At 37.9% G+C, this 13,751-nt stretch overlaps 1 protein-coding gene across 1 annotated transcript in view; it reads left to right on the top strand.

The window, feature by feature from the left end:
- LOC150085164 (huntingtin-interacting protein 1-like) overlaps positions 1–13,751 on the top strand; it is a 637,041-nt gene that overhangs the window by 126,509 nt on the left and 496,781 nt on the right. The window lies entirely within an intron of this gene.

The following is a 13,751-nucleotide window of genomic DNA, read 5'->3' as shown; positions in this document are numbered from 1 at the left end:
ACACTGGTCAAATTCTACCTATTCTTCTTGCACAACTTATTTCCTGTTTCCCTGACAATAGCTGAGAATGTCGTTATATTCTTTGTTCAACTGTGGACTGTTACATTGAGTTGGGCAGCTGTGTGCTTGAAGGGTTCTCTTTTATTCTTTTGAGGGCATCATCTCCAAGCTCTCCTATAAGCCCATCAGAAAGCTGAATTAGTGCTTAACTTCATTTTGCTCTTTACAATGAGAGCATACAGAAATACATCACCACTGGCCATGTCATGTCCAGCTAAAGGTAGATTTGCAAATAGGCAATAATCATAGCACATCATGAAACCCTGATTTGTAAGAGAACTGCCATTGGCAGATTTCTCCCTAGCCAAAACCATTCACTGTTTTGAGCTTTGTTTCAATGCTCTAGTTTGAGACACGATTCTCTAGTTTGAGACACGATTCTTTCTTAAATTTAATTTAAGAATACTGCACAAAACTAAGACACATGAGTATAATAATCTACACTGTATGATTATTCAGCAGCAGTACTTATTGCGCACTAGTTAGGTGCCTCCGTAGCCAGGTGGGCAGGAGCAGCAGTGCGTAGCACACGCTTCTTGATTAGACCAGGGTTCGAGTCCGTGACCACCAAATACTGAGGATGTGGATAGGTCAGGGAAAGACCACCGCATATCCCCGGAGCAATATGGTCTTAGTTGTTAATGCTCCTAAAAACCAAATAACAAACAAACAAACAAGCGCACTAGTTTAAAGTTACGTTATGACTACGTGTTACACTTGTGCTATGGGATGGGCATTGCATCTGTATTGCTATAAATTTGTAGTGTATTGACTTAATAAAACACTTCTAATATTGACTGTACTCTTATGCAATTATATAGAAAAATACTGAATTGTATTTACATCATTCTTATGACGTTACTGTAATTAGTATTACATTTCTAACATTCTTATATTGATATTATAACAGTGGTGGCTATATATATATCATTCTTATATCAGTACAGTAAAAGTGGTGGCTGAAGAGCACAACTTTTGTTTTTTTAAGCAGTTGCAAGAATCAAGTAAAGAACAAATTACATAACTTTGTCAGATAAGCACAAGTAATAATTGCACTTCTAATTTAAAAAAAAAAAAAAAAAAAACAGAACCACTAAATTTTAGTAATTAAAAAGAAACTCAACTTAGCAACTCTCAAAATAGGGATCTGTTCACCAATATGATATTAGCATTAGTAGAGGCATATGATACAAGAAAGCAAGCTTATACAGCATCAGCCAGCCAAAAAAAATCCTTTCCATTTCGCCCATCCATTCATTATCTAGTTCTCCCTTGAACTTATTTCAGTTGTCGATCTCCACTACAACAAATGGAAGTTTGTTCCGACTCTCAACCACCTGCTGGCTAAAGGCCAATTTCTGCACATCTATTCTGATTGTCTTTCCTCAGTTTGAATTTATGTCCCCTCAGGTGAGTAATCTGAGCAAGAGGAAGAATCCCATCAGCATTGAGCACGCTCAAGCCATTCAAGGCCTTATACACGTCAATGAGATCACCTGCAGGTGCCTACTCTCCAGATGCTGCAATTTGCAGAACTTATGCCTTTCTTGGTAACTGCAACCTTTGTTCTATTCACCAATCTTGTTGCCCTTCTAGGTACTCATTCCAGCAGCTCTACATGTTTCCTCAAATGAGGCCTTCCGACCTGTATGCAGTACTCAAGGTATGGCCTGACCATTGCCTTGTACAATGGGACAATCACCTCCTTATCCCTGTTAGCAAAATTCCTCTATATCATTGACAAGACAGCATGATCTACTCTTATGCCGTCTGTTTGCACTGCTCAGAAAACTTCATAAATGACTGCACAATTTCCCCAGGTCCTTTTCATTCTCTACTACCTTGGTACTATGTTGTACCACACAGTTGGTACGTTGTTCTGGGGTTACTGCTACCCATATGCAGTACCTTGCATTTGCCAATGTTAAACTTCAGTTGCCACTTCTCAGCCCATCTGCTCAACTTTTCTAGATCCCGTTGTAGTACTGTATTGTAATTAACAACCCTGCCAACCTTTGTATCATCTGCAAATTTAGGCATTAAACCTGATATACCTTCATTGATAAATACAGAAAATAACAAGGGCCCAACACCAAACCCAGGGTGACTCCACTAATAACATTAGTCCACAAAGAGCGATGTCCATTGATTACCACTCTGTCTTCTCCTACTGAACCATCCCTTTATCCATAGCAGCAACTTGCCCTTGATGCTATACTGCTCCAATTTGTAGTCTTCCATGTGCAACAGTATCATAAGTTTTCCTAAAATCCAAGAATAATCATGGACCCCATAATTTTCTCTGACAAAGTAATTATACTTAGTCAGAGGTCTCCAGTTGTCTGTTAAAATGATGAAAAAAATTTTAATGAAACATTTGAATTATTCTTCCAGTTACAAAATAAACACAACTACACGATCAGAATGATAAAAATGCCAACCCCACTAAAATTCAAGACAAATGGAGACCTCTGACTAAGTATAGTTTAGGCATAAACTACTAAAGTCTACACAAAATGTTGTCCACTTTTCTGAATCTAAAAAAAAAAAGTTTAATTTTAATACAAACATTTTTATAATAAAATTTTATCACATATGTACCGTAATTTAAAATAGCAAGGTTTGTATTTCCGTCAAGTAGGTGGGATGTTGCCTAATTCTTTTCAGTATCATAGTTTGTAAGTTATTTTTAAATTAGGCTAATATTGTGTCTTACATTAGAGCAGCAAAGCAAAGGGCTCAAAGTAGTGAGAATGCTTTGGTATCTGGGGGGGGGGAGGAGTTCCAAGTGCAGTTCTCCTGTGAATCAGTATTGTGTTATGAGTGTTTCTTGTGCCTCTTTGTGAAGCCAACTTTAGTATGACGTGATAGGGATAGGTTCTGTCAAGGTGCAAATGTGGAATTCTAATTATATTATATGGGGCTTGAAGAATTGGGTTGGTGTCCTCAAGGGATTAAAGGAGAGAAGGACCCATCAAGCACTCAGCCACCCAGCCTAGGACTTGAGCCCAAGCCTCAGTATCAGACAAACACGTTCATATTCCTCAGAGAAAAGATTTGTGGTCCCACAGGAGGTAGCTATAGTAGGTGACTTGATTGTTAGGGAAATGGGTAATATATTGTGAAGGGAGGGTGGGTGGGAGTGTCCAGAGTGTCTGCCAGAAGCTAATTTGGATGATGTGGAGCAGCTACCACCTTTTGGGGTTCACAAAGGGTAGTATTGTTGTTCACATTGGTGCTAGTGATATTGAGAGTAGGGATCTGAGGATTTAATCAGCAGGTATGGAGCAGTGTTGAGAAAAGGTTGTGAATTAAGATTGAAGTTGGCAATTTCTGTAGTTCTGCCATCGCCACCGTAATAATAATGCCTTATCACTACGTCATCAGTGGGCTAATCCATTGTTTTAAGTGGGCCGAGGGGTAAAGGTCAAGAACTACAGTAATTCTAGGAGATAGAGCTTAAGCCCCTTCGAGCATTGCTGTTTCAAGGTGGCTGTGTCTTGTGCTATTTCATTTCATAAAAGTATTTTTGTTTGTTCGTGTCTTGTGTATTTCATCTCATAAAAGTGCTTTGAAGTTTTTAATAATTCCTGGAAAACGTGTTCCTGGATGCCGTGGAAATTATAAAGAAAGTACACATCTTTGGATTTCCGTTGAAGGATACTGTTTTAACTAACAAATGGTTGAAAGCTATACCAAGGAAAGATTTTGTGGCACCTGAACATTGAGGTAAGTTTGCTAAAATAAGTTTGTGGTACATTAATAGCAGTTATCTTAAATAGGAGTATTTTGACAATAATGGAATGATAATATATAAGAATATGAAACAGATATTTTTGTCAGAATATAGAAGTGAATTTTGTCAGAATTTTGGCTTTTGTGGTTTCATTTATATATAAAATATTCCGTTCATATTAGTATTAGTATTTTTTTTTAGTATTAGTAACGGCCGTATGGTGCAAGAAAGCCTATGGCTTATGCTGCACCAGCCAAAAAAAAAAAAAAACCGAACAAAACAATGATAAAAACAAAAATTAAATAAATAATAATAATTAATAAATAAATAAAAATAATAAAATGAAATTAAATATTAAATAAAAAGGAAATTAATCCGATCATCCTATGCGCTTCCCTTACCCGAAAGTACTATCCAGATGACCTTTGAATTTCCCCAAACTGTCGGCCTCTGCCACCCATGAAGGCAACTTATTCCAGTAATTTATAACTCGCTGGCTAAAATAAAACTTCCTGCAGTCCAATCTAAACATTTCCCCGCGTAACTTGAATTTATGTCCCCTAGTTCTAGCATCATTTATAATCTTGAAAATTTTGTCCTCATTCATTTTACTGATGCTTCTCAGAGCCTTAAACACCTCAATCAAATCTCCTCTAAGGTGTCTAGTTTCCAAACTCTGCAACCCACATATTCGAAGTCTTTCTTCATAAGGACGCCCTTTTGCCGATCTCACCAGGCGAGTTACCCTTCTTTGCACCCTTTCAAGAAGCTCGATGTCTTTCTTTAGGTGCGGTCTCCATACTTGAACACAGTATTCCAAGTGTGGTCTAACATAGGCCTTATATAATGGGATTATCACGTCCCTATCTCTACTTGCAAAAGTTCGATAGATCATCGATAGGACACCATGGGCCTTCCTTGCAACCTGTTTACAATGCTCAGAGAATTTCATGTCTGACCGTATCGTAACACCCAAGTCCCTTTCCTCCAGTACTGGGTTTAGTTGAACTCCACCAAGTGAATAAGTTATTTTGGGATTACTGTTTCCCAGGTGTAATACCTTACACTTTGTTGGATTAAAGCACAGCTGCCATTTTTCTGACCATTCTTGAAGTCTATCTAGGTCTCTCTGACGAAGCTCAGCTTGACAGTGATCATTAACTACTCTACCAATTTTAACATCATCTGCAAATTTAGACATCACGCCCTCTATCCCTTCATCAATGTCGTTTATGAAAATTAAAAACAACAGTGGTCCTAATACTGATCCTTGGGGAACCCCACTTCTTACATCAACCCAATCTGAGGAATAGCCATTTATCACAACCCTCTGCCTCCTGCCCTGAAGCCATCCTTCTATCCATCTAAGGATTTTCCCAGTGATTCCAACCTGTTCCAGCTTATAAAGCAACCGCTCATGTGGGACTGAGTCAAAAGCTTTGCTGAAATCTAAATAAACAATGTCGAAATTATTCCCTAAATCCAGCTCGTGAGTGACCCTTTCGAAATAGCGAACCAGATTTGTTAAACATGATTTTCCCTTTACAAAACCATGCTGAGTATCCTTGAGAATTTCAATTCGATCCAAATGACCCTGAATTCCACCCTTGATCAATGCCTCCATGATTTTCCCTACTACTGAAGTCAGACTGACAGGTCGATAATTTCCCACTTCACTTTTAGAGCCACCCTTATGTATGGGAGATACATTTGCACTTTTCCAATCCAAGGGAATCTCCCCAGAGTCTAGTGATGCTCGCATAACCAGCCTCAGTGGTTCAATGCACTCGCTTGCCGCCTCTCTCAAGATTATAGGGTATATTCCATCAACTCCAGGAGCCTTACTAGTCTGTAGGCTTGAAAGTTTTTTCATTAAATAATCTTGCGAAATTTCAATATCATTAATTACATATTTTTTAACTTCGCTCCCACAATTTCCCATTGCCACAAAAGGCTTTTCATTTGTAAATATCGATGCAAAATAACTGTTGAGTTCATCTGCAACGGCAGCTGGTGTATTTATTACTATCCCCTTTCCCTTACGTAAAGGTCCGATCTGGTTTGTCCTGCTCTTCTTGGCATTTATATATGTGAAGAATTCTTTATCCCCCCTCTTTGCTCTGTTTGCTAGTGATTTCTCATAAACTGCCTTTGCCTGTCGAACCTTTCCTGTGGCTCTATTACACATCACCTTGTAGCTGTTATAGGCTTCAGTACTTTTTATTGCTCTGTAACGTTTCCATGCCACCTTTTTCTGCTCAAGTAATGTGGCAACTTCACTATTCATCCAACTTGGAACCCTTCTCGTGGAGTATTTTTTTTTAATGGTATATACGCATTCAAGGCATCTGTGATTAATGTTTTAAAAGCGTACCACAGTTCAATTGTATTCATTCTCTGCACGATATCTACCCAGTTAATAGAGGCCATGTAGTACCTTAAGGCATCGTAATTTCCTTTTCTGAAATTAAAACCCATTCCTTTGCCTTTTACTTCTGCTACCTCTCTCGTCATCATCCACCGTAGAACTCCGTGATCACTTCCTGCTACTGGTTCCTCTATTGTCAGCCCTGTTATGTCATCTGATTCATGTGTGATGATGAGGTCTAGGATATTCTTTTCTCTAGTACTTTCCCTGACATGTTGATACAAATAACAGTCATCTAGTTGATTTAAAAATTTTGTTCCCCATGTCGAGTTTCCTTCCCATTTACTCCAATCAATTAGAGGCAAATTGAAATCACCCATAATAAGGCATTGACGCTTACTTGCCCATTCCATTTGCATGTAGAATTGGATATATTGGATACACTGGAGAAAAGTGCATGCATGCTTGTTTAAGAAATCAAAAAATCTCAATATTTGTGCAATATGTAATATTAATTTTATTTATTGAAACTTTTAGTGTAGATAAATACACGAAATTTAATTATATGCAACCTTTGATAAACTGTAGGCCTGTGTACACGGACTGAGTTATCCTTAGGTGTGTAAGCTAATAACAATCATCTCTGAGATGCTAATAATAAGTAAAATGAAATTCGAAATTCGGAAGAGAGCATAACATTTTATTTATATATTTCATATTGTTACAGGTATGTCAGATCCATTTCGAGCCATCCCAGATAATTAGACGGGCATCTAAATTTAAAGAAAAAAAAAAGAGAATCGCTGTAGATTTCAAGCATCCAAAATTAATTCACTGAGCTGTTCCATCACATTTTCCGAACTGTCCAAGCTATTTGTCATCAGAGGCATTTACAAGAGACAGTTCCGAAAAGAAGAAGCAAAGATTAGAAGAAAAAGAAATTTAAGAAGACCTTGGAAAATAGTATTAAGAGTAAACATGATTATGAAAAAGCCAGAGAATTTCTTACGGTCCCACAACTAGCAGAGTGCCTGAATAAAACATACAGCACCTGAATGCTGGCAAGTTATTTCAAAAAATAACTGTATTGTGTTTTTATATTTAATGTTTCAGCCAGCACCTTCCATTGCTTATTCAGTCGTGATTAGTGAAGATTTGATGTTGTCGGTATTTGTACAGAGCACTGAAATTCATAATTTAGGAAAGTCAAAGTGAATGGAACTTCCTATGAAGGTGAATAGTTTCAATCAGATTACTGACATCTAAAAACAGATACCAGTAATTACCAACAGCAGTGGTGCCTCCGTAGCCAGGTGGGAAGGAGCAGCAGTGCGTAGCATAAGCTTCTTGATTAGACCGGGGTTCGAGTCCATCACCACCAAATACGGGGATGCGGAAAGGTCAGGGAATGACCACCGCATATCCCGGAGCAATATGGCCTTAGTTGCTAATGCTCCTAAAAAAAAACCAAACAACAATAATAATAATAATAATAACCAACAGCAGTGATGTTATAATATTTCTTTTGTTTTAAATGTTGCTTCTAGTTTACTGAATTCCATTGTGAGAGACATTAATAGCAAGAGAGCAATTTGAATTCATAAGTGAACAATTACATTTGTTAGAATGTGAAAAGAATGCATACCAATATTCCACCGAAGTATTAATATTTTTGTCTTTGGTGTTTTCGATATCTCCACATGCCTACAAACTTCTACAGTATTCTTCATTCCTACTTCTCCCTTATCCAAATACTAGTCGTAGGCTCTGCTCTTCTCTAAACACAAAAATTCCAGATGACCACCAAGAGAATCATTTTCTGATGTATGCCAAACAGAAATTAGCCAATTTAAATTCTTCAGGATGCAAAATTAGTTTAATGATTGATGAAATTCATCTGAAAACTTATATTGATTACAAAGGTGGAAGTGCAGTGGGAAATTCTTTTGATACTACTGATGCATCTACAAGTGCTTATGTATTTGTGATTCAAAGCTTATTTTGAAATCAGAAATATGTCATGTTTTCAATGGATCATTCTACTTCTTCAGTGGATCATTCTATTCACAGTTCTCAGGCGGAGCAATATGGCCTTAGCTGCTAATGCTCCTAAAAACTAAATAAGTTCTTAAAAAGTTCTTAAAAGTACAGTTCTTAGGCCTAAGCATGGGAAATGAATTTCTCTCATGGCAGAAATATTCATGACCCCACTTGGAAAAACAACTCCTTAAACCAAAGTTCTGGATCAGATATGTATATGACATAATTGCAATCTGAAAAAGGCCATGGATCTGAAGATCTGCAAAAATTTTGTGATATGCTCAACAACTACCACCAGAAGATAAAGTTCAAAATTGAAATAGAGGACAAAGGCAGCCTATATTTCCTGGATATCCTAATCACAAGAAAACCCACACAGTTACAAATGGAAGTTTACAAGAAACCAACAGATGCAGGGAGATCATACCGAATTATGAATTGTGCTACTGTCACCCAACTAAAGTCTGAGTAATTGAAATCTTTCATCTTAAGAGCTTACAGATCTGCAATAAAGAAAACTTCCAACAGGAACTAGAAGCCATAACCAGACTAGTCCATAGCAACAGATAGCCTCCCCCCCCACATATCATTAAGAAAACAGTGGAGAATGGTGCCAAGACCTTGAACCAACGTCAGCCTCAACCAAGTAATATCAAGAGACCCACCATCTGCATACTACATATATAACCAATATTAGTGTTAGGATAGCAAAAGAAGCAAGAAAATATGGAATCATGGAATCAGCACTTCCTTCAGGGGGTTGGCATCCATAAAACAGATACTAAAACACTAGTCTAACTACTCCAATAATCCTAGAGGCCTTTTTACAAAAAAAGGACTGCAAATTACCATTAGCATATGATGCAAGAAAGTAAGATTATACAGCATCAGCCAAAAAGAAAACTTCCCATTTTCCCATCCGGTCACTCCAAATGTTTGAAGTGACCGGATGGAAAAAATGTCTAGTTTTTGTCTAGTTCGGCCTTAAATTTATTTCAGCAATCAACTTCCACAACAACAGATGGAAGTCTGTTCCAGCAATCAACTACCCACAGGCTAAATACAAACTTCTGCACATTATTCTACAACTGTCTTTCCTCAATTTGAATCTGTGCCCCCCTCATGTTCTTAGTCTGAGCAAGCGGAAGTATCTACAAGCCCATATACACCTGAGTCAGATCACCTCGCAGGTGCCTAGTCTTCAGATGCTGCAACATGCAGAACTTAAGCCTTTCTTCATAACTGCACTCCTTTGTACTGCTAACCGATCTTGTTGTCTTTCTCTGTACTCGTTCTAGCAACTCTACATCCTTCCTAAAATCAGGCCTCTAGGCTGGTACGCAATACTCAAGGTGTGGCCTAACCATTGCCTTATGCAAAGGGATAATGCTAGCAAAATTTTATTATTATCTTCCTTGCACTATATGGCTAATTATTATTATTAGCCATATAGTGCAAGGAAGCCTGAGGCTTATGCTGCCCCAGCCAAAAAAAAAAAAAAATTTCCAGAGAGAGAGAGAGAGAGAGAGAGAGAGAGAGAGAGGAATCACCAAGAAACAGAAGAATGGTGATATCCGGCTCAGGACCCTGGGTGTGCCAAGCCCGTATATATATCATTGACAAAACTCCATGACCTGCTCTGGCAGCCTGTCTGCACTGTTCAGAGAACTTCATATCTGACTGCACAATTACCCCAGGTCTTTTTCATTCTCCACCTCCCTGAGTGTAGTACCACATAATTGGTGAGTTTCTCTTGGGTTACTGCCCATATGCATTACTTTGCATTTATCAATATTAAACTTCAATTGTCACTTCTCAACCCATCTGCCTAACTTTTCTAGACCCTTTTGCAGTAGCATACTGTCTTTAGTGTCATGAACAACCCTGCCCACCTTTGTATCATCTGCAAACTTGGACATTAAGCCTGATATACCTTCACTGATAAAACACAAAATAACAGTGGGCCCAGCACCGAACCCTGGGAGACTCCACCAATAACATTAGTCCACATAGAGCAGTGTCCATTTATTATCATTCTCTGCCATCTCTCACTCACCCATCCCTTTATTCATTGCAGCAACTTGCCCTTAATCTGTATTGCTCCTCTTTGTACAGCAGTCTTCCATGTGCAACAGTATCAAAAGCTTTCCTGAAATTCTAGTATATGATATCAAAATTATTTTTTGTATCCAGTTCCTTTGTGACCACATTATAGTATGCAATCAAATTGGCCAGACAAGACTTCCCCTTAACAAACCAATGCTGTGTCTGAATTATTACTGCAGCCTTGTCTAGGTGATCATGTACCACCTCTTTAACCAGTGACTCCATTATTTTCCCCAGAACAGAAGTTAAACTAACAGGCCTATAATTATCTGTGTTACCCTTTGAACCCCTTTTGCGAATTGGGGATACATTTGCACATCTAAAGTACATGGGGACCTCCCCCGAATCTAAGGATGCTCTCATAATTATGGCTAAGGGTTTGCTAACTTCCCTCACTGCCTCCTTCAATATAACTGGATAGATTCCATCCAGTTATATTGAAAGAGGCATTTTTTTTGTATAACTTCAACAATTTTCCCTCCACTTTGCTTTCAGTTATTACAAAATCACTTAGCTCCATGTTAGAGTTTGATAAATGTCTGGCATTTCCCTCCTTGAATAATAACTCCTCATGTGTGAATGTAGATGCAAAATGCTCATTCAGTTTATCAGCTACTTGAGCAGGATCATCAGTAGTCGAACCATCTATGTTAAGTGGACCAATCTGATTCATCCCCTTCCTTCTAGCGTTTATATAAGTAAAGAACTCTTTGCATCCTCTGTCAAAGATTTCTTGTAATCTGCCTAACCTCCTTTGTGAATTGATTACAGACTAGCTTATATCTGCTGTTGACTTCTGTGTTGCCTTATAATTTATATGCATCCTGTGCATTTTTATTCTATGCTATGAGCCTCATTAATTCCTCTGACATCCATTTAGGCTTCCCATTTCGAATTCACTGTTGGTAACATCATCAGTTGATCCTATTGTATAAAATTTAAAAACTGTCTGAAATCACTGTAGTCACCTTTACGAAAGCAAAAACCCTTCCCTTTACCCTTGATGTTAGTTACACCTTTAAGTAAATTCACATCAGTACACTGTGATCACTGTTACCTAGTGGTTCCTTTATCTGCAAATTCTTAATGCGTGAATAATCACTGCTTATAATCAGATCAAGATTATTACTCCCTCTAGTTTCTACAGGAACATGTTGCTGTAGAAAACAATCCTACAATAAATCCACAAGTCTTGCTAGTCTGTGAGTGACCAACTCACAAGTTCCAGTCAATATCGGGAAAGTTACAATCTCCCATTACAGGACATTCTGATTTACTGGCCCATTCTATTTCTCTGCACAACTGTTCATTGTACTCATCAGAGTCTTTAGACCTATAACACACTCCTACTCTCATTTTCCCTTTCCCAGTGTTTGTCACACCAAACTGACTCAACATTTCACTTTCCACCCATGTCAACTGGATGGACTTCCTTAGATTTTGTGTTTCTTAACTAACAGCCTAACCCTTCCTACCCTGTCTATCCTTTCTGGACACGTTGTACTCCCCAAATTCCAATTCTGCATTGCTTATATCTGTAGGATAACATTTTGATATCCCAACAGTATCTGCCTTTGATGCTTTGATCAGCACTTCAAATTCATCAAATTTATTTACTATACTTCTAGCATTGGTGTACATGCAAGTATACATGCACTGTTCTTAATCTTAGTTACCATGACACAGCCCATGTATTTATTTGTTCCCTGATGACTCCCAGCAGCTCTTGAAATCCCCACCAACTTGCTCTCTAGGCTGCTACTCATTACAGTAGAAGCAGTGCAAGAATCACTTTTGCCTCTGTCTGTGGCTGCTGTTAGTCTTTTAATCTGTGAATCGTCCCAAGTAAAATTAGCATTAGTAGAGGCATACGATGCAAGCGTGCTCAAACCATTCAAGGCTTAAAACCTCAATCAGATCACCTCCCAAGGAAGAACTAGATAAACTGTCAGAGGGACTTAAGGAACTTAGCATTCTTAAAATTTTGCAGTTTTATTCTGAAATTTCAAATTTTTCCCCAAAATATGATTACTACTGAAATCACAGATTGTTACTTTCTATACAGACCCAGTGAATCAAAATTAAGAGATACTAGTTGTACCCGTATCAAAAATTTTGCAGTTGGTAGCAGGTTTTTTTCTCTAGCTGTCCTAAAGAAATGTAGTCCGTGTTTTGTCATGAACAGGTAAGCCAGTACGCGTTGAATCCTTTTTCATTTCACCATCTTTCCGATTATTCAAAATGTGCGTGTTGTGTAACAATTTCACACATACAAATTGTAGTACAGTGTCTATAATACTTCTGGGCGCCTCCATGACCAGGTGTGAAGGAGCAGCAGTGCGTAGTACCTGCTTCTTGATTAGACCGGGGTTCGAGCCCCTCACCACCAAATACGGAGGATGCGGAAAGGTCAGGGAATGACCACCGCATATTCCCGGAGCAATATGGCCTTAGTTGCTAATGCTCCTAAAAACCTGTTTGAAAACATGTTTTTATATTCTTGTGCCTTTCTGGTAACCTTATCTTACCATGCTGGAACCAAGACATTGTTATATGCAATTGGCCATGATTAAATACTGGTTTAATAAGCGAAATTCTGACTCTATCAAATGCTTGCCTTTGACTTTTATTTATAGCTGCAAAAGCCAGCCAAATAGGAAACTCCCGTCTCTTAAATGAGAATGGCAAAGTCGAATTGGATGGAGTCAGATCTGTATGTGGTAAGCGTACCCATTGTCCTTTAGCTTCTCTTGTTATTATTTCTAGATCCAAATAATTCTGATGTATGACTATAAGTCTCAAACCATTGATCAACCTTCTGAAATTGCCATATTCCACAGGAAAATGAAGTGATCCCTGACCTTTTCACATTTAAAATGTAAGGCTTGACAATGAACACACCTTTCACTAAGTAAGCCAATACTGTGACATATTAAATCTTTCAGATCCTTAAATGCACATTTCAGACTGATCCTGGATGCATTTGCAGGAGCACGAAAATGCGTGTTTCTTTTTTGCCACAAGGTACATTCAACATGACCAGTCAGAGGAGCATGGCGGCTGGCGTTTTGGTTTTTTTTTTTTTTTTTTTTCTCATTTCAGTTTATTTTATGAAACTGGCCCATTCTGTAAAATAAAACTATTCGGAATTTTTATATTTTCTCATTTTTCTGCACACCTAGGTAGAAATATCTTCAATTTGAGACTACTTTCAGCCCGATCGGTTAGGCCTATTGTTCACAATGGCCATCTCAAGAAAACGTCTTCTATTAATATATAGATTTATTTTTGAGTTATTATGTAACTAACCACATTTTTTGTCTTCAATAAGCAAGCAGTTTCTTATTTACTTGAAGAAAACACTTAACTGCATAAACTATTATTATGCATTTAAATGGACCAGTTTGAAATATTGCACATTTGAAATTTAATTAGAACTAA

Source organism: Mastigoproctus giganteus, chromosome 5 (assembly GCF_048544385.1).
Source record: "Mastigoproctus giganteus isolate SK-2022 chromosome 5, ASM4854438v1, whole genome shotgun sequence".
NCBI lineage: Eukaryota > Metazoa > Arthropoda > Arachnida > Uropygi > Thelyphonidae > Mastigoproctus > Mastigoproctus giganteus.
The sequence above is the reverse complement of the archived record's forward strand: the minus strand, read 5'-3'. Positions and strand labels throughout refer to the sequence as shown.